At 40.8% G+C, this 20,934-nt stretch overlaps 1 pseudogene; it reads left to right on the forward strand.

Annotated features, from left to right (window-relative positions):
- Positions 1 to 20,663: 20,663 nt before the first annotated feature.
- Positions 20,664 to 20,755, forward strand: LOC149318505 (U6 spliceosomal RNA; annotated as a pseudogene).
- The last annotated feature ends 179 nt before the right edge of the window (positions 20,756 to 20,934 follow it).

Consider the following 20,934-nt stretch of genomic DNA (forward strand, 5'->3'; position numbering starts at 1 on the left):
TTGGGACCTTCACTGTTTCATATGTATATCCCAGGTAGCTGAGGGCAGTGCTATAACCCAACATCTGGATCACAGCACCCCATGCTGAGATTTGTGGCCAACCAGTGAGGCATGTAATCCTCTGGTCCCACAGCCGTCTCTACTACCTGAGCTCTCCTGCTTCAGGTTCATATCCAATAATTCTCATAAGGCAGTCAAGAAAATTCAGCCCTTCCACCCCAGTGGGGAGAGTAGGGTAACAAGACTGGTGTGGTTTAAATTATGTTCAAAGCTTTGCTCTTAATGCCTACTTTATGCAGTGTTAAATGCAGGGATATAGTTCCCTTACTGCCACAATGACTTTTAACAGAGTGCCTACAAATCCTCCACCACCTTCTCTCTTCATGACATTATCTTTTATGATAATGTCAAAGAAATGTGTAATTTTAAAAGTAAAAAAGAAAAGAAAAGTTCTGAGCTGCCACCCAAACCTGGCAGAAGGCAAAATAGAATTCTAAAATATGATAATATGATGAAAAACTGTATGGATAGAGGGCAGGATGCCCCAGAATATGCTCAGGCAGAAAAGCCACCTAATAGAAAACTCAAATGTGTAACTTGAATTTTTAAAATAAGTGAAATATAACGTGAAATGAAAATTAATTAAATTAAGCAAACTAAAATCTCAGGGCTCTTCCAGACAGGATCATTTTGAGTGAATTGTGTTACATTGTTTAAATAAATAAAAATAAAATAAATGTAACTTCTTGACATGTCATGTCACCTCTTGTCACTTCCCCTGCCAAGTGCTCATCTCACTTTCTCAAAAACTTCAATAAAAAGATGGCACATATTGGTTCATTTGTGGATGCTTGTGATATTTGTTGTGACATTAGTTGTAGGTATGAACGATTCCTCTCCTGCCCATCCCATTTTGCCTCCAGATGTATTTCTGCTTTGCATTCCACACACGGTCCTTTCATCCCCCCCAATGCCAATTCACATTTAAAAAATGATTTTTAAATCTCTCTAGAATTTAATCTCTCAGTGTGTGTATGTGGGAGAGGTCAGTGGGGTGATTTTGCTTTGAGGAAAAATTACAAAGATACTACCGTAGCAGCTTGAAGAATTATCCTTAGTCTTGCAGAGATTTGCTTTTGAAAAAATGAGTTCAAAATGAGAGTTAAAATTAGAGCAATGCATTGCAGCAGATGGCTACTCTTTCTGTAAGGGCAGGTTGTGCTGAGCTGACGTAGTTTGAACTGGGAGGCTGGATGTGGAGAACCCATAATGTGATCTTATTTTGGGAGGCACGTCCCATGGTCCAATTTACATACACCCCTGGACAAAAAAAACAACAACCCCTAAGACAGAATCCTCAGTGAACTGCAGTGCTGTGCAACTACTGTAGTTACATAGCTATGTAATGAATCCCAGATCAACCCCCAAGCCCCTCTTATCAGGCAATAGCTGTTATGATGGATGGGGTCTCTATCCCTTTTACTCAGGAAGCAGATGAATACCGTTCCCATCCATTTTTGTGAACGATTTTCATTGCAACAGGCAGAAACAGCATCACCCTTGCAATCCCCCCCTTGCACCCAAGATTGTTCACATGAGAGGGGAGCATTGAGAATGTCAGTCAGCCATTTCCTCAGCAACAGGGAAAGAGGTCCCCACCAATCACAATGGCTGGGAATTGGGGGCCTTTTTTGTTCCTATATATCTACAGTAGTGTTGTGTAGTGGTTTTGAGCATTGGAGTACAACTCTGGAAATCAGGGTTCAATTTCTGCTCGAGCATAGAAACCCACTGGGTGATCTTGATCAAGTCACACTCTCTGAACTTCAAAGGATGGCAGTGGCCATCCTTTGTGTAACTCCCAGTTATGCCTCCATAACTATCTAATAGGATTCCAGCCATGTATTGTTTTTATGAGCAAAAATGTATGCAAATAATTAATCAGGGGATTTCATGGAGGAAAGCAATTGATAGCAGAATGTAGTCCCTTATCTCCATGATACCTGTAGCAGTGGTTGCAGAGTGTGGGCTGCCATTTGCCATCTTGGAAGAAGGCAAGAGGCAGAATTCAGATGGAGAGGGAAGAGTACTATAATGCTCAACTCCTCTCCTTCTCCCTCTTTTTTTCATTATGGAGTTTTCTCCCTCAGTTGGAGAAAAGGGACTGCTTCTGTTCTGTGGCTACTGCATTGTTTTTTGGGATGCTTGACAGATGTAGGCAAAGGATGTGAATTCGCATTTGTAGCTCAATAATCTAACAATAAGTTAAGAAAAAAGACCTTGGCTTGGCAGCATTTTCTTCCACTGCTGTTTGAGAAGTCCCTGTTATTCTGCTTGGGTGGAAATTATCTGGATTTATTATGGAAGAAAGTCTTTATCTTGTAGGCATTAGAAGATATGTGTGAGATAAAGAGGCTTTGGCATTCTATGGAGGTGATTTGGTCAGCAATTTGGCCCCAAAGGGTCCATGGAGTGGAGAAGGAGACCCCAGATGCCTTGATTGTGCCAGACATAAAATCAACAGGGAGATTTGTAATGTCATAAAGGCAGAACTGAGTCATTTTCTAGCACATGCTTCAGTTCTCTAATTTGTACTAGCAATTGGATTTAGTTTTTTCTTCCTGTGCTGGGGAAAAATAACTTGAGGTGAGGGTGATTTTGAGCAGTCATACAACAGAAGGAAAAGAGTTAAATATCCTCACCTTCCCTGTTACTTTCCTACTCAGCCTGGAAGTGTTGCTGCTGTTCAGTTAAGAGAAAACAAAACACAAAACAATACATCAGGAGAATCTTATCTCCTGTGTATTGTCTAATATGAAACCTGTGATATAGCTCATCATGCAAACAATTAAATGATATTTAAGTTCTTACAGCTTTTCTCAAATATACCTCCCCCTTTCTCTCACACAGATATTCTATATTAGTAGGATCCTTTTTAAAAAGGATGCTGTTAATGCTAAATCCAGATGAGAAAGGCTTTAATTTTCTTTTGATGGGGAGCATTCTTTATGCAAATAGGATAGCCTATGGGCAAATGGTCTGGTTTTTTTTTTTTTTTTTTAGCATTGCTCTTTCTTTTTCTCTTTTAGTTGTTGAAGAATAGAAGTGCATAATGGAAACTTTCATACTGAAGTTAGTAATTCATTTAACCACAGCTTTCAGGGTATATTAAAAAGAGAAACAATCCCAACTGCCAGAGAACAAGAAGATATTAATCTGATAGATAAATCTAAATGAAGCATGGATGGGTCACTGGGAAAGTGGAGGAAAATAAACCTAATTAATTTCAGTTGTTTGCCTTTAAAGTGGTAGTGGTAATATAATTTGTCATATGCTTGATGGCCTCTATTCTCTATAAAGATGAAGTTCTAGAGAAAAGTCTATTCCAGAGGTAACATGTTACCAGTGAAGGTCCATGATCATTGACACTGGTTTTAGAGACAGATTCCATGCACATATATCACATAGCCAGATTCTGATATAAGCTTTTCTAAGAATTTGTTTATACAGAGGGATAACTGTTGCACAATTCCAGTTAATGTTCAAGATCCATATAGAAACAGATCCATAGTGCCTTCAATATATATGCCATGACTTCTCTTAATATGAACCATATGTCTCCCTGAAACCATCACATGGGATTCTGTGAAGTGCCACCTGATGTCATGTGCAGAGATTCAATGGAAAGGGGAGGTCAGCAGATTGTTAACACAAGGAACAGGAACATGCCAAATTTCCTCTTGTCATATATTGGTGTGGGAAGGAAGGAAGGGAGAGGGGGAGAGAGGAAGGGGGTAAGAAAGCTTTGTCTGTCCTCTTTATATGTTGGCCAATGCCTCTAACTAGTCTAGAAAGATGATGGATATATGAGTTTGTTATTTCAAAAATGTAGTGAAGTGAGTTCTCCAAAGTAACTAGATATTCCTAGAGTACAGTTGGCCCTCCACATTCGCTGGTTTCAGATTTGTGGTTTTTACTATTTGTGACATTGTAGCTACTGCTTAACAAGGTCACAAAGGTTCACTCCTCCCTCCTCAATCTTCTTCTCAGCTAGCCAAAACCAACATGCTTTGCCAAACTTTGCATCCCCCTTATTTCCAAAGACCTTCTCTTTAAAACCGATGTTTGCAGCCATCCCCAGGAGAATCCAGGTTCTCTCTCTCCTCCTCCTCTCCATCTCTCTCAGCCAGACAAAAGCAACACTGTACCTTCTCTATGTGGTGATGGCTGCAAACATTGAATTCAGAGTGGAAAGACTTTGGAAATGAGGAGAGTGCAAAGTTTGTCAAAGTGAGGAAAATATTATGTCTCTTTTGTCTGGCCAGGAGAAAGGAGGAGGAGGAGAGAAGGTGGATCCTTCGCAGCTGTGGCTGTTGACATCAGATTTAAAGTTGAATGACTTTGGAAATGTGGGGCAAGTGGTGTGTTTCAAAGTTCAAAGAGATGGGTGATGCTCTTGGTGGGAGAGGACTCTATCATTCATGTTGGGGGACACAATATATTAATGGTTTTTCCACTTTTCTGGGGGTTCTTGGTACCTAACCCTTGAAATGTGGAGGGGTGATTGTGTAGTCATGATCATATATGCCTTTTTATAACTACTGGCCTTTTCTTAGGATGCATAGTGAAAAGAACTCTTTACTTCTCTTTCCACCTGCTACATCAGGTCTTGACAGCCTTAAGCCCTCCAAATATTTTAGAGGACAAATCCCACAATGCTTTTCCTCTGGCTATATTAAAAGGATGGGAGAGTTATGGATGTTGAAGTTCAAACTGTCCATAGTGTTGAAGACTGTGAACTCTGGTGCCACATTATAGCATGCCAAGAGAAGCAGTTCCTCTTCTATGGCTCAATAACTTTTGTAAAGTTGTTGAAGTGGTTCAGGGGACAGCTGGGAAAAAGTGATCACAAACATTGTTGCAGCACAGAAACACATTTGAGAAGAGTAAAATTGTTCCATAAAGGAGGCATATTACAGAAGGCAGGCAGCTTGATGATAGGAGAGCAGGTGGCTCGTATCCGCTGTGTGTGAGACTCACTGTCATTTTACTTCCCTGGGGAGGTTGCCAATAGCACAAAATAGTACAGTTGTGGAAGAAAAGTCAGTGTAAATTCTGTCTGGATTGGTTGAGAAAGAAGCCCACCAGCTGTGGTAAGACACCTCATTATCTTTGAAAAATGTTTTCCTATGAAGAGCAAAAGAATGGGCTTGTTGAAGCAGGATGCTGAGGAATGTACAGTGAGATATGTCCACAAGGCTTCTTAAGATATTTACATCCAAACTGTAACTGAGCATGTCAGAATGTGAATAGTTGCAGTACTTGTGGGCAAGCAGTTTGATTAGAAATATATAAATCACCAGTCAGAATTTGTGGAACTAAAGTAGCTCACATATTAAGACTAGACATCTATTGCTGATTTACACAGGTGTAAATGCCATTATGGATTAATAAATGTTCTGTGAATTCATAAACTATACTAAAAGATGTGACTGTACAATAATCAAAACTGTTCATAAAGCCTCAGAAATGACCAATTGTTCGTGTTTGAAAAGAAACATACAACACACAATATGGTATACAATTACAAAATCAGAACAAAATATTCCACTACTGAATGTACTAGTACAAGGCATTGGGGTCCCCGGGCTGAGTGTCACATGGTGCACAAATGGTGGTGATCAAAAGTGCACGCTCTTCCATCCGTGGGTTTCCTCTCTGGGAGGAAGCCTGGGGCCTGAGCAGTGGCAAGAATACACACTTGCCCCTCCTGCTTCTCTGGCCCTGGGCTCTGAGTTATCTTCTTCCTGTTAGCTTTCTTCATTGACCATCAGTACCATTGCTACTAATAGGATCTCTCACATTAGACAGGATTTTGCTGAAGGATCAAACTAAATGTGTCAAACAGCTGTTAGGTATGTTATCAAGTATGGTTTTATATAAATTTTGGGTGCCATGCGGTCTGAAGCCATGACCCCTGACTGACCCCATCACTAGCCGCCATTATCCCCAAAGCGAGCAGACCACATAGCCAGCAACCCTTGCTAGGCATGGTCACAAGAAAAATGTAGATTTAAACCTTTCAGCAGCAGTTTTGGGAGTTGCTAGACCGGATTCGCAAGCTACTTGAAACAGGAAGACAATAGCTATAGCTTCCTTATTAATGAGCCAGTGATTAAATGAACGGCTCGACCATCAAGGTATTCACTCCCCCTGAAAAAGTGCCAGACCTATGCTTTGTGTATCCATTGTGTAAGATTCAGCTTAGACAAAGATAAGCCATCAAGCCTTTTGTCCGCCATGCTGCCATAGCCTGAGGTTATGTTTAAGGGTATAAAAGGACCTCGTTTCCAGCCCTTTCTTTGGCTTGTAGAGCAGAAGTTCTGAGCCTGATTTCCAAGCTGGGCTTGTAGAGTAGACGTCCCGAGCCTGAGTTCCTTGCTTGTAAAGCATTTTACTCTGAGCTTGCGTTCCTGGAGCCTTGTGCTCTGCTGAAATCACTTGAGCGAAGCCAAGCTCACTGTCTTTTCGGGCCTCTAGTTAGCTTTGCCCTCCGGAACTCAGCGCCTAGCCACCGCAGCCATCGCTTTCTTTTCCTGCTCCCGCAGCCGTGTCTCACCATCCACCATTCCTCACATCCAACGTCTTGGAGAAGACTTCGAAGGTAAATATTCCCAACAGTGCCTCTATACTTTTCCTTTACTCCCGAACTCACCCCTCCCTTGCTTTAGCATTGAGTGTGTGTGTGTGTGATCCCTATTGCTGTGTGGCTTTAATAAATGTTCATATTTTAATTGCACCTCCTTTGGCATCCGAGTCTCTTTTTCCCCGGGGTTGGACTAGATGACCTCTGGTATACACATAGGGACATGATCCTGCTGCATGCGTTGTTAGGACATGTCTCTCATATAATTCCCCTAATTCGATCCTTCCTAACAGGTAGCAGGAGTAATGGGGGTGTGTGACACTGGAAAAGGATCTCTTAGACCACAGCAGTAGCAGTTTAGTTAATTCTTGTACACTGATGATGAGACAATCTGAAGTGAAGCAACATCACAATGTAGTGGATCATGATAATTTTTTCTCTGATTGGCTGTGAGATATGCATATGAGCCTAAAAAAAGGTTTTACCTCTGATACCCAAGGGAAATGTCATCCTCATGTCCGCTAGAAGTGAGTGTCAAAATATAGCTAAGAAAGAAATATTTAACAAGGCATGCATAAAGAAGTGATGTGGTCAGGGAGAGTAATCCATCTTTATTCATCTGCGGAAGTTATTCCAGGAACCTATCCACTTATAGTAGAATCCCATAGTGTTTAGGGTGAGATGAACTATTGAAAGTTCTTTAGGACTAGCACATCTTGGTAACTATGCCAAGAGACTGTTTCATTGCTGTTATTGTTGCTAGTGAGTAATATGTTGGTTTTCTTGCAGTCTGTAGTAGTATATTTCAGACACAGCTTTATCTCCTGGTACCTGGAAACCCAGCTGACTGTGTAGCAGTTTGTGGCCTGGTTCAAATACAAGTGGTCAGCCACGTTATCCCCCAGTGAAGATTCACATGAAAAATACATATGTAAATTTCTATGAAAAATGGAAAACTCTGTGTCAGATATAAGAGTTCTAGCTTTACCTTATTCTGACTGGTTTGTTTTCTATGTGTTAACAGTGTATTTTGATGGAGCTGAGCTTAAAAAGTTACTTTAGAAGTTAAATGACCATGCAGCTTTTTGGAAAGACCTAAGAGTAATTCATTACTGCTACACTACAGAATTAATTTTTGTAAACTGCATTGCATTATTTACTACTTTTCTGATACTTTTATATTTTTGATGTAATTATTCAACATATGGCTATTGTCCAGTTAAATGGCAACCTGCAAAATAGGTTTAATTGTAAATGAAATACTTTTTAAAGAAAAAGAAATTCTATGGATTTCTTTGAAATCATGGATGGATGAAACCATGGACAATATTCCAAGGGTAGATGTGTTAGTCCATTGAACCTAAAACACCCAAGAGCTATGTGGCACCTTAAATATTAGCAAATTTATTTCAGCATGAACTTTTGTAAGCTAGACAATAGTCCATGACAGCTCATGCTATAATAAAAATAATGTCAAAAAATCTCCCCCCCCCCAACAATACAGCATAGGATCAAGTCCCCTACCGAGGAATAATAAATAAATATTTGAACAGGGAGCTCTGATATCTATAGGAATGGAGGGTTAGGAGGCGATGGTAGCAAAAAAGACACAAAACCTTTTTGAACCTCAAATGCTAGATCTGTGTGCTTTTGTACCTGCTCAGGAGTAGGGGCTGTGGTAGCAGGGCTTTATTTATTTATAGCTGAGTGAGAGTGAAGAACATTTTTATGTTATAATATATCATTTATGAAAGCTTTAATAGAAACCAGGACATGCTTCTGACATTTTAAAATATAAAGACCTGTTCCTTTTTTGCACAGCAATATTCTGTTGGTTCAAAACAGCCATCTTTTACTGGAATTGCACCTACATATGAGAGGAATCAAGCATCGAGTCTGTTTTCCCATGAATGAAACCAACTCATTTGGAAGAACCATGTAAAATCTTTTGTTTCCCAGTGTTATATCATATTGAGAATATACTATTTACTGAGCGAGTAGAGGTGTTCTGGAGGAAGGGTTTGCTTTAACTGATGGATGTAAAATGAATTAAAGAGAATATTAAAACTATGCCACAGTTTAGTAGTATAGCTGGAACTGAACATTAAGGTATGATAAATTACTATTCTTAGTATGAGCAAATCTCTCATTCCTGGACAGATTATATGATAGTGGTTTGGAATTCATACCTCCTGGAGATCAGCTGCCATCTTTATTGGAATAAATGCATCGGTTTGTATGAGGCCATATAACAGGAAATGAGTATGGAGAAACTAATGTGGGCAACCTGATGATCATTATCTTTCCTAAATCTGGATAGATCTACTGTTGTGTTTATACCAAATTTATATCAGTGTTTTTAGTGGGTCCAGCACAATAGTTCCTTTCTTGTTGTTAATCATATTAGAGAAATGAGAAAATGTATTGGAGCACAAGAAATACATGTGGAATTCTCTGACTTTTCTATAAACTTGGGAGTTACTTCATTCCATTCTGCTGGTTCACAATCATGGTGAAGCAGCAGCAGCAATAACAGAACAAAATAACCACTCACAGCAGCTTGATGCTGCATAGTGTGTACAGCCTGTGGGTGTTTGGCCCATCTTAGGATTGGGCCATGTGGAAGCAAGGTTTTGACCTGCTGTCAGAAAATCCAGGATCAAGCCACTTTTCCTGCTGTGGCCCTATGTTTCGATCATGAATCTAATCCCAACAGGTTTTAGTGGTGCTTTCTATATTGTATTTACCTTCCTGTATTCATGTTCATCGTGTTTATTCCTCATAAAGGCATCTAAAATCATGAGTCATTCTGTCCAGCCTTCTTGTTTTTTAATGTCTACTGTTGGGGTCCTGTATTGGCATACAAATTCTCTGTGTCATTGAGGCTATTCCCCCTAGTACTTGGTGTCTCCTTGCCCTCTGGAATACTGACTCCTTCCCTCATATTACTCAGTTCAAAGCCCTCCTGATCAGGCTTCTGAGACTCCTGCAAATACATTCTTGTATTTGTGAGAGACAACCCATCTCTTACCAGACATCCTTCACAAAAGTGCAGACCATGGTCCAAGAAGCAAAATCTTTCTTGGTGACATCATCTAAGGTTGTTCACTTCTAGTTTTGTTCATTCTATTCCTAGGTTATGTGTTTCAGTAGGAAGGGTTCAGAAAATAACACCTTGTGCCCAAACGTCCTTTAGCTTCCTATTCATAGCTTCATAGTCACTTTTAATATGTCAAAGGCTGTGACTTGCAGTATCATTTTTGCCCATATGGATAGGTCTAGATTGGGGGGGGATTGGGGGGGGGGTGCCACTCTATTCTGCTTTGGCCAGACTTCACCTGGAACACTGTGTCCACTTCTGGGCAGCACAAATCAAGAAGGATGTGGACAAGCTGGAGTGTGTCCAGAAGAGGGGGACCAAAATGGTGAAAGGTCTAGAATCCATGCCCTATGAGGAGTGGCTTAGGGGTTAAGTATGATTATACTGGAGAAGAGTAGGTTAACAGTGGACATGATTGCGATGTTTAAATATTTGAAAGGATATCATATTGAAGACGGAGCAAGCTTGTTTTCTGCTGCTCCAGAGACTAGAACATGGAACAATGAGTTCAAACTATAGGAAAGAGATTTCACCTCAAAATTAGGAAGAACTTCCTGACAATAAGAGATGTTTGATAGTGGAATACATTGCCTCAGAGAGTGACGGAGTCTGGATGGTAATCTGTCAGAAGTACTTTGTGTATCCCTGTATGGCAGGGTGTTGGACTGGATGGCCCTTGCAGTCTCTTCAAACTCTGATTTTGTGATTCCACAAGGAAGCATTATCTGTATTACATTGCAAAGATTCAAGTGAGGTGACCAATTTCCTTCTTAAAAGATGAAGTGGTGTCAGACATCTTTGACACAATTTTTCTGAACCAAATGTAGTTTTAAGCTTAAAAGTTAGTGCAATAGGTTAATTTGCTCAAGGCAATCTCCCCCCTAATTCTACTGAACAGTTTTAGATATTTAGATATATTGATTCCACAAGTTATCTGAAATGATTAGCTGAATCTGGCTTCACTGATGGCTAAAATGCACCTTGTCTGTGGGTAAGGTTCCAGATCCTGTCTGATCTGGGAAGTAAAGTAGGATTGGTCCTGGTTAATATTTGGTTGGGAAATTGCCAACCAGGTGAATACCAGGTGCCAATGAATACCAGGTGCTGTAGGTTGTATTTCAGAGGAAGGAACTGGCAAAACCAGCTCTGAGTATTACTTACCTAAGAAAAAACTATAACATTTCATGGAGTCATCATATGTTGACAGGCAACTTGAAGGTTCGTACTCACACACACACACTTGAGATATTTAAGATGAATGTTTTGTCATCACTACTGTATGTTACTTCAACCATCTCACTGTATATCCTGCAAATTCCAGAAACCCCTGCTATATGTAGGAAATTTATATGAGAGCTTTTACTAGCCTGTTTTTACTTTAAAATGCCCTTCGAAAGGATAGATGTAATTTTCTGCAGCCAAGATGACCTGACATGTGATTTCCCATCAATTATAATATTACTTATATGCCCATGCTAAACTAAGGAGTTCAATAGACTGGCATTATATGCCAGTGTGGGGGTGGCATGGGGGCATGGTGTACACACACCGCCCTCTTCCATGTGCCCAAACATATGGCAGGGGCATCAGAGTGCTCCATAGGTACAGTGTTTAAACCAAAAAAGCCACAGCAGTGGCGTCAAGGGCATCCGTTCCCTGGCACAAAAGGAGCCACTTTTTGTGGCTTCGTTTTGCACCGCAGAAAGGCCAGATTGGGGCTGCAGTGAGTATTTGCCACAGTCCCAATCCGGCGAAGGAAAGGGATGGATGCAGGACATTCCAAAGGGTGGTCTGTTGAGCCCCTCACTCTGTGGAATTATCCCAAAGTGAAAACTGAGTCACAATTCTTCTTGTGGAAGAAATTGTCTGGTTCTAGAATTTAAATATTATATAAATTGATTTTCACTGTTGTGGTCTAATACAATTTTCACTGGTGGAATATTTTCAATTGCAATATCTGCAATTACTCCTTATCATCAGCTCTGAGTATCTCATCCACTCCTGCTGGGTTCAGAGCACTAATTGTATCCTCAGAGAAATTGAATCCAGTAATTGTAGTTTAAAAACGATTGCTGGAAAGCACAACATTTAAAGTCAGTGAGGTTATATGTTCCCTGAGTAAGCAATTGGTCTGCAAATATATAACAATGCAGGGTGTATGACGGAAATAGTCTTTCTTCAGGTCATGTGGACACAGAAAGGCAGGCAGATGGAGACTTTTTGAGACTTCAGATAAGATGGCTGCATAAGATCTCATGGAATCTGCTGCCTCCTGGAGAGACTCACCTTCATTTAAGATCTACATCAGTGCTGTAATTATTGGTGTGGGGAAGCTTAATGGAACCACAAACCCAGTTCAAATCATGAGATCCCACTTCAGCCTACAAGTAGTCTACTAAAAAGAAGTAGCCACAAAAGGCAAGGGGACCAACCCTTTATTGGGTTTTACATAATTTTGGCACTTCTCTGTATATTAACAGTAACTTTAAATAAAGCAAATACTACATTGATTCCATCAGAAATCAGAAATAATTAATTACATCTAGCGATGTGCTAATTAGTTACCTCAACCAGCCTTACCAAATTAATTTGTTGGTTCACAGGAGCTCATTATTGGAGTGCAGATACAACTAGTATCTAGTTGTATCTAGGTCCGGGGAAGGAAATTGTTCCACCTGTCCTGAATGGGGTCACGCTCCCTGTGAAGGACTCTGTTTGCAGCCTGGGGGTGCTCCTGGACTCGTCGCTCCACCTCACATCTCAGGTGGATGCGACGGTCAGGAGCACCTGTTTTCAGCTTCAGCTGATACGCCAGCTGCATCCCTACCTGGGCTAGGCTGACCTTGAAACCGTGGTACATGCTCTGGTAACCTCTCGTTTGGACTTCTGTAATGCGCTCTACATGGGGCAACCCTTGTACCAAACTCGGAAGCTACAATTGGTGCAGAACATGGCTGCTAGACTGGTCACTGGATGCTCCAGGGCCAGTCATTTTACACCAGTATTGAAAGACCTCCATTGGCTGTCCTTTCGCTTCCGAGCACAATACAAGGTGTTGGTTATTACCTATAAAGCCCTAAATGGCTTGGGCCCAGGGTACTTGGAGGACCGCCTCTCCCCGTACAATCCGCCCCGCACTCTCAGGTCGGGCGGGAAACATCTTTTGTCTATTCCAAGTGCTCATTATAGTGCAACACAGAAGGCATTTTCAATCTCAGCCCCAAGATTATGGAATACCCTGCCCGACGAGCTCTGCACAGCCTCATCCCTTGATGGATTTAAGAGGATGCTAAAAACTTTCCTTTTCCGTCAAGCTTTCCCCCCATGAGTTGATGTTTTATTATCTGTTTTTAGATTGTTATTTGATGTTTTAACACTGTTTTTTGCTGTTTTTATATTGTCTTTTAACGTGTACACCGCTATGATCTTGAAAAAGGAATAGCGGTATATAAGAATAAAGTATTATTATTATTAGTAGTAAAATTTAATTCATTTTCCCCCTTCCATAACATGGTTTAACTTATATATTTTTGATTTAATTATGGTCACCTTGGGGCCTGTAGAAGGTGGAAAATGTGGGGACAACTAAAAACTATAGTTAAAGCAGCTTCCTATTTAGTGCAATGAAGAGGAAGGCATAGGCAAGCTGCTGCTGAACAAATCTTGCCAAGAAAACCCCATGATATGGCATTAGAGTCTCCATAAGTTGGAAATGACTTAAAGGCACACGACAACATGTGGTGCAATGAATAAGACATCTCCCCTTGTTATTCATTGCTGATATTCATCACAGAAGTAGGATGATAAGAAACCACAGGGCTTTTTAAAAGCTAGGGTTGGCAGGGAGTGATCATGAGACTCTGTGCCTGTATGGAAGACATGTGCTGTAGCACTGGGTTTTTGAAGCCACTCATTATAGGTGAGTGAGACAGAGATTGCTGTTATTCTGTAATGCAGATTTTTTTTTCTGAGTATGCTCACAGGCACTGAAAAGATTTCTGATTAAGAAGTTTCCATTCCTGATTCATCAAATGATCATTCCCTTACTACTGCACTTCAATATTGCAACTAAAACCAAAAATTTAATTATCAAGCTTTCACACTATATATAAAAACAATCCACAGTCTAAAGGATGAGTGGATGGAAAGAAGTGATATGCAGATCAATCATAAAACAAAACTTAACTCGTTGTTAGACTCCATGCTTTATGACAGTTTTTCTTAACCTGGCAGCTTTCAGGTACTTTGCACCAGGAATCTCACCACCTCCAGCCATTTGTAGTGAAACACATCTGGAAAGTGCCAGGTTTGACAAGACAACTCTAAAAAGACAGAAAGATCCCTGCTCAAAATGCTTTTCTATTGGCAACTTAAAATGTGCCATTAGGGGTCAATGATGATTACCCTTCCTCTGAAAATTCTGGGTCTGTTTTGAAAGATAGCAAATTATATAACAAAGAAGAAGCCAACAATATGTTTTTTGTAATTAAACCCTCTTAACAGGAGGACCAGCACTTTATGCAGAGCTTGCAACTGGTTTCCCTTTGGATTATAACGCTTTCAGTCTCCATTCAGTGCAGCTTAGGGCCATGGTGGCTTGGAGAGTCTGAAAATAATATTCCAAAAAAGAAAGAAAGAAAGAAAGAAAGAAAGAAAGAAAGAAAGAAAAAGAGATCACAATTTGAAGCACTGATATTATGTCTTGCCCAAGGCTTTCAAAACATCTCCAGGTAAAGCACACTAGAGGTAGCAAAGTATTTGCATGTGTGATGAAGATTATGCAAATATGGATGAATTACACAAATATGTAAATATTTAAATATATAGATCCAGCCATCTATGTACCTGATGCTATGTATCTTTTATCTAGACTAAGCTGCTATTTGTTTTCTTACTTGCCACTACCATAAAAATGATTCATTCTGAGCAAGAGTTGAAAAATCAGGCACTGTCAGATCTCCCTCGCTTAGCTTGACTTCCATGTAATTAATAATACTTGATGTACCAATGTTGGTGTGGATGCATATTTGAAAATGGAATTTGAATAGAAACACACTTTCAGCTCAGCTACTTAAAAACTGACAGAGCTATCCAAGTTTGCACATTTGTGACACATTGTACAGAATGCTCCCAGATGTGCATGGATAAATGAAAACTGATGAAAAAGGAAAAACAAGTTATTGATGTGGAGAGGAAGCTGTCTCCTGGCAAGTGTCAATTGGTACTTGATCAGTTCATCTCAACTTTAGAGTAACAAATGCATAAGGTGAATAAATTCTAGGAGAATCTGAACATTTAAAATGTAATGATGAGGTACTTTAGAAACAATGCTTATTCTCTTCCTTTCTAACACTAATGCTGCTTTGTATAAAAATAGAAACAGAGATGTGTTCAGGCTCTTACTTGCTAAAACAGTTGAGTGAGGTTATTTTTCAATCCATTTTGAGTTGAAATGATACATTTTCATTTCAAGAGCAACCATGTAAGTCAAATATCATTCAGTTGAAATCTAAGCATTTTAATTTGATTTCTTTTAAACTGTCTCTCTCTATTTTTTCGAAACCAAGTTTTGGCTTGAATCTCTTTTGATGTGCTCTTTTCAGAGGCTGTTTTGTATTTCTTGCTAAACTGAAAGAACATGAGGCAGACATGCATTCAGGTTTGTAAGTGATTTCATAATCTTGTCAATTTATGTTACAATAGATCAAGCTTTTTGAGAGTCAATAAAAAACAAAATTCTTTTTTCTAGAGGCTCCATGGCTATGACTGTGGTTTTCTTCTATTCCAGGTCCTATATTACTTGCGGTGCTTCACCATGTTAACTCAAGACCAGACCACCTTTGAGCTCTGGGGTTGACCTTGGAGAAGGTGGAATTATCTATTCTATTACAGCTTGGAGACATTTGGTTCTCATTATATTTGACACCTGACAATTCTTGTATTTCTTGAATAAAACTCTGCCAAAACCTATGCAATGTTTGGGTCAGCATCTGAGTCAGTACAGCTTTATGTACTGACAATAATGATTAATGATTTTCCTGAACTGACCTAATATAACAGTGTTTTTTAAAAGAAAGTTTACCATCTTATGACAGTGTTTGAGCTTGCTTGGAGCAGGCTTTATTGACTGATTTATTTAATTAATTTGTATGCCACCTTTCTCCTAGAGTGGGACCCAAGGCAGCTCCCAAAGACTGCTGTTTAAAAAAAAGCATTAATTAAAAAAAAAAAAAACAAATGCATTGACAATAGAAAATCATTTAAAAACATACAAAATTAAACAAGAAGAACACGTGTCCCAGTCAAAAGCTCCGCTTAACCTGTAATGGAAGGGAGTCCTAGAGGGTTGGTTGATGCCAATGCAAGAAATTTATAGCTAGCACGGCAGAATTTTGGCTATTTACTTTTTACTGTAAATGGAAAACTCTAGCCCTAGTTGAGTATAGCCAAGAAAAGCTGTGAATATGTTTGGTAGGATCCACTTTATATCTCTGTATTGCCCACCAGGATAATAGAGTGGATCCTACCATCAATGGGGTCACCACATATGCACCCATCTAGATGATTGCTGCAAGTAATCATCTTCCTGGGATATCATTGCTTTGTTCCTTGACATTTATACAATCGTGTTCCAAAGAGCTCTGTCCCCCCCCTCCCCTTTGCCATTTAACACCTGAAAGGTTGCTTTGAGACATGCTGATGATACTCAGCTCAGATTCTCTTTTTCATCAAATTCAGATGAACCTGTTGAAGAGTCTAATCATTTGCAGTATTGTAATTACTGGGTAGTGGCCAATAAACTGAAGTTCAGCGCAGTCAAGATGAAGTGTGTCTGGACTGGGTGAGAGTGGTGTTATTCAGCAATATTAAATTTCTCCTGAACAATCAGTTTGGGGATGCCGGTAGATCCAGTGTTACAACTGGAAGATCTTTCCTCAATTATCCTACACGGCAAGGAAGACACACCAGCACCTTGAAGTGGTGCACCAATTACAATGTCCCCTGGACAGCAATAGCCTAGGTTTGTAATATTATGATTCAGTTATTGCGCTCTACTATATGGAGAACTGCCTTTGAGAAGCATTCATAAATGACACCACCAAATAAAGCAGCATATCTGGATGTACAGAACATATCTTGACCATTCCTAAAATTACATTGATTTTGGTCCATTTCTGGATGCAGATGAACATGTTGCCTTTAACTCACCCCCCACCCCCACCCCCCATAGCATAAAAGTAATTCCATTTATTCGTTGTAAGCTGCTTTGAATCTGGGAAAAAGGCATGATTGAAACAACAACATGATACTAATGATGATGATAATAATAATAATAGCAGGGTGGCAACTGTTTGCCAAATTGGCAATTATGGGAAGCTATAGTTAGTAAAATGAGGATCAGGGAGAGTGGGGAAAAAAGATCTTTTGAGCACCCCTGGTTGCAGTCCACAATTTCAGGTTATATCTGAATTCACTGCATGATTATACATGTTTGTAATGCATTTGTAATAATGAATACATCAGAGGTGTTACAAAAATATCTAATAATAATAATAATAATAATAATAATAATAAATTTTTATTTCTACCCCGCCCTTCCATGGATATGATCAGGGCAGCTTACAAAATTTATAAAAACATTTCAATACAAAGTTAAAATCCAATATAACAGTTAAAAACATTACTACAAAAAACAGGAACAGGAAAACAGTAAAATAGGAAAATACACATGTCAGGGGCAGAAAAAAAAATTAAAAAGTTACATCGATCCAGGGTCAAAAGGAAAAAAAGGAAAAAAGGGGGCAGGAAAAATAAATAGACAAATTAAGGTGGGAAGGCCAGCCAGAATAGATATGTTTTCAACTGTTTTTTAAAAACAGCTAATGAGGCGGCGGAGCGAAGCTCTACAGGGAGCTTATTCCAAAGGGAAGGGGCAGCAGTAGTAAAAGCCCTCTGTGAGGTCCGTATATGGTTGGACCTAGGGACCTCCAACAATTTAGTCCCGGAAGTTCTGAGTGTGCGAGGCGGATTATATGGGGAGAGGCGGTCCTCCAAGTACCCTGGGCCCAAGCCATTTAGGGCTTTATAGGTCAAAACCAACACCTTGTATTGGGCTCGGAAGCGAATAGGCAGCCAGTGAAGGTCTTTTAGAATAGGTGTTATATGGTCCGACCTGGAGCTACCAGCGACCAATCTAGCTGCCATGTTCTGCACCAATTGCAGCTTCCGGGTTTGGTACAAGGGTTGCCCCATGTAGAGCGCGTTGCAGAAATCCAATCGAGAGGTTACCAAAGCATGTACATCAGATTCTAGGTCCTTTCGGTCCAGGTAGGGACGCAGCTGGCGTATCAGCCGAAGCTGATAACAGGCACTCCTGACCATCACATCCACCTGAGAAGTCAGCTGGAGCGACGAGTCGAGGAGTACTCCCAAGCTGCGCATCGAGTCCTTCAGGGGGAGCGTGACCCCGTTCAGGACTGGGTGACAGATCTCACCACCAGAAACCGGGGAACCTATCACCAGTACTTCCGTTTTCCCTGGATTCACGCTGAGTTTGTTCTCCCTCATCCAGCCCATTACCGACGCCAAGCAGGCATCTAGAGGAGAGATGCCATCCTTAGTTACTGCATCAGTCGGAGACATAGAGAAAATTATCTGGGTGTCATCAGCGTACTGATAACACCGCGCCCCATGTCTCCGGATGATCTCTCCCAGCGGCTTCATGTAAATGTTGAATAGCATAGGGGACAAAATCGCTCCCTGAGGGACACCAGATGTCAGGGCCCTCCTATCGGAGCGACAGTCCCCCAGCTCCACCTTCTGGGACCTGCCCGAGAGGTAGGAATGGAACCACTGCAAAGCAGTGCCCCCAATTCCCAACTCCCTCAGGCGTCCCAGAAGGATACCATGTTCAATGGTATCGAAGGCCGCTGAGATGTCCAAGAGCACCAACAGGGACACGCTCCCCCTGTCCATGCCCAGACGGAGATCATCAACTAAGGCGACCATGGCAGTCTCAACTCCATAGCCCGCCCGGAAGCCGGTTTGAAATGGGTCCAGAAAATCAGTGTCGTCCAAGATCGACTGAAGCTGGAAGGCGACTGCTCTCTCGATCACCTTCCCCAAGAAAGGTAACAGCGAGATGGGTCTATAATTGTTATGAAGCAGGGGGTCTAAGGAGGGCTTCTTTAGCAGGGGTTTAACCACTGCTAATTTTAATTTAGATGGAAACTGACTCTCACTTAGAGATGTATTGATTATGTGATGTAACATTAGTCGCACCACATCTCCCCCCTGAGCTGTCAACCATGAGGGACAGGGATCAAGAGAGCAAGTCGTCTTCCTAACACTTTGGAGGATCTTGTCCACTTTATCGGTACTAACAAACTCAAAGTGATCCAGTATAACAGGGACCACGGACGCTTCGGACACCTCTCCTGTAGGATCTGCACAAAAACTGGCGTTGAGATCAGCCCTTACCCGAGAGATTTTATCCGCAAAGAAGTTGTTAAAATTGTCGCAGCAGGCTTTAGATGGCTCCAGAATAGGGCTCAGGGTGGGAGGGAGCCGAGTTAGCTCCCTCACAACCCTGAACAGCTCTGCCGGACGCGACTCTGCGGACGCAATATGTGCAGCATAGAAAGAATTCTTTGCTGCACGTATTGCCACTCCATAAGCTCTCAAATGAGAGCGAAGGAGTGTCCTGTCAGACAAGCGCTGATGTCTTCGCCATTTGTGCTCTAGTCGTTGCGCGACCCGCTTCCTTGCCCTGAGATCTTCCGTATACCAGGGTTGTTTGTTGGAAGCAGGCCGGAAAGGACGCTTGGGAGCGATACTGTGTATAGCCCTGGAGAGATTAGTATCCCAGATGTCGGTTAGGGCATCAACAGAATTGCCGTCAGAGCCAGTCGTATACCCCTCTAGGGCTTCTTGGAACCTTATGGGTTCCATCAGCCTTCGAGGGTTGACCATCCTAATGGGTCCGCCACCCCCGGGAGGGTTAATGGTAGAAGCCTTGATTCTAGCCTCAACCAATCTAGCTTTTGGTTAATGACCCTTTGAAAAATGAATGTGCATGCTCACTTTCACTTTTTATTTTGAACAAGCAGATCTTTAGCCATCATGACAGAAGAAAATTAAAAATGTTCAGGCAGTATGTGTGAATAATGGGATGGCCACATGAATCGACAGTTTGTCTGTGCTAAATCTTGCTTGAGAACTGATGCATAGGTTGGTGGACAGGCAGGACATCTATTTAGGGTTTATTCTGGGGAGGGTGTGCCCATTAGCACAACTGAAACCATCCATGTGAATTGCTAGACTTTGTTCTTAGTGCCTGAATCATTTTTCAGGTATAAAGGTGGCTGGGATGTTCACAAAGTTACATGATTCAGTCTTCTAATAGTCTTATTCCATGCCAAAAGACAACTTTTTTCTGCCATATCAGTTTTCCATATCTACAGAACTTACTATTCATTATTGCATTGAAGTGAGCAATACCATGTATGCATCCACAAAAATCTGGTCATCTACCTACTTCTTTCTCAATACCTATACATAGTTACATCTTCTGGGTTGCATCCACAGTACCCAATTATAGCATTTTGTTAGTGCTTTAACAGCTGTGGGTCCATCCAATCTGGTCTGGTTTTTTTTTACACATACCAACACTAATATCCGTTCAACATCTTACAATCTTACAATCATATTGGGAAGCGGTATGATACATAAAGATTTATGGGAGTTGTTCATCTTACAGTCAGAGATATCACTTTCAATAATTTCTGTCATTCCATTCCTCATCTCATCTTTGAGATTAGCTACCCGCTCCTTTTAGCTTTCTTATCTCATCTCACATCCAAATCTGAAAACCCACTCTACATCTCCCTCTCATCTACTTACTCTAACCTTCTTCACGTGCTCGCTTTGGCAGCACATATACTAAAATTGGAATGATACAGAGAAGATTAGCAATCTGAAGTCTGTTGAAGGATATTTAGAATTCTTTTCCAGAGAGTTCTAGTATTGCAGTTCATGAGACTGGACTAAAACTCTCTGACACAGAATTCAAAGCACCTCTTCAGACTGCAAACCCAAAGATTCCATTGGACACAGCAGTCAAAATGGCATGAAACTGTTATAATCTTGCATTATGGATATTAACTTCCTGCCAGGAAAAAAAAACCTA

The sequence above is a fragment of the Sceloporus occidentalis genome, unplaced genomic scaffold (genome assembly GCF_023333645.1).
Source record: "Sceloporus occidentalis isolate IW3139 unplaced genomic scaffold, rSceOcc1.0.p SCAF_2, whole genome shotgun sequence".
NCBI classification, from domain to species: domain Eukaryota; kingdom Metazoa; phylum Chordata; class Lepidosauria; order Squamata; family Phrynosomatidae; genus Sceloporus; species Sceloporus occidentalis.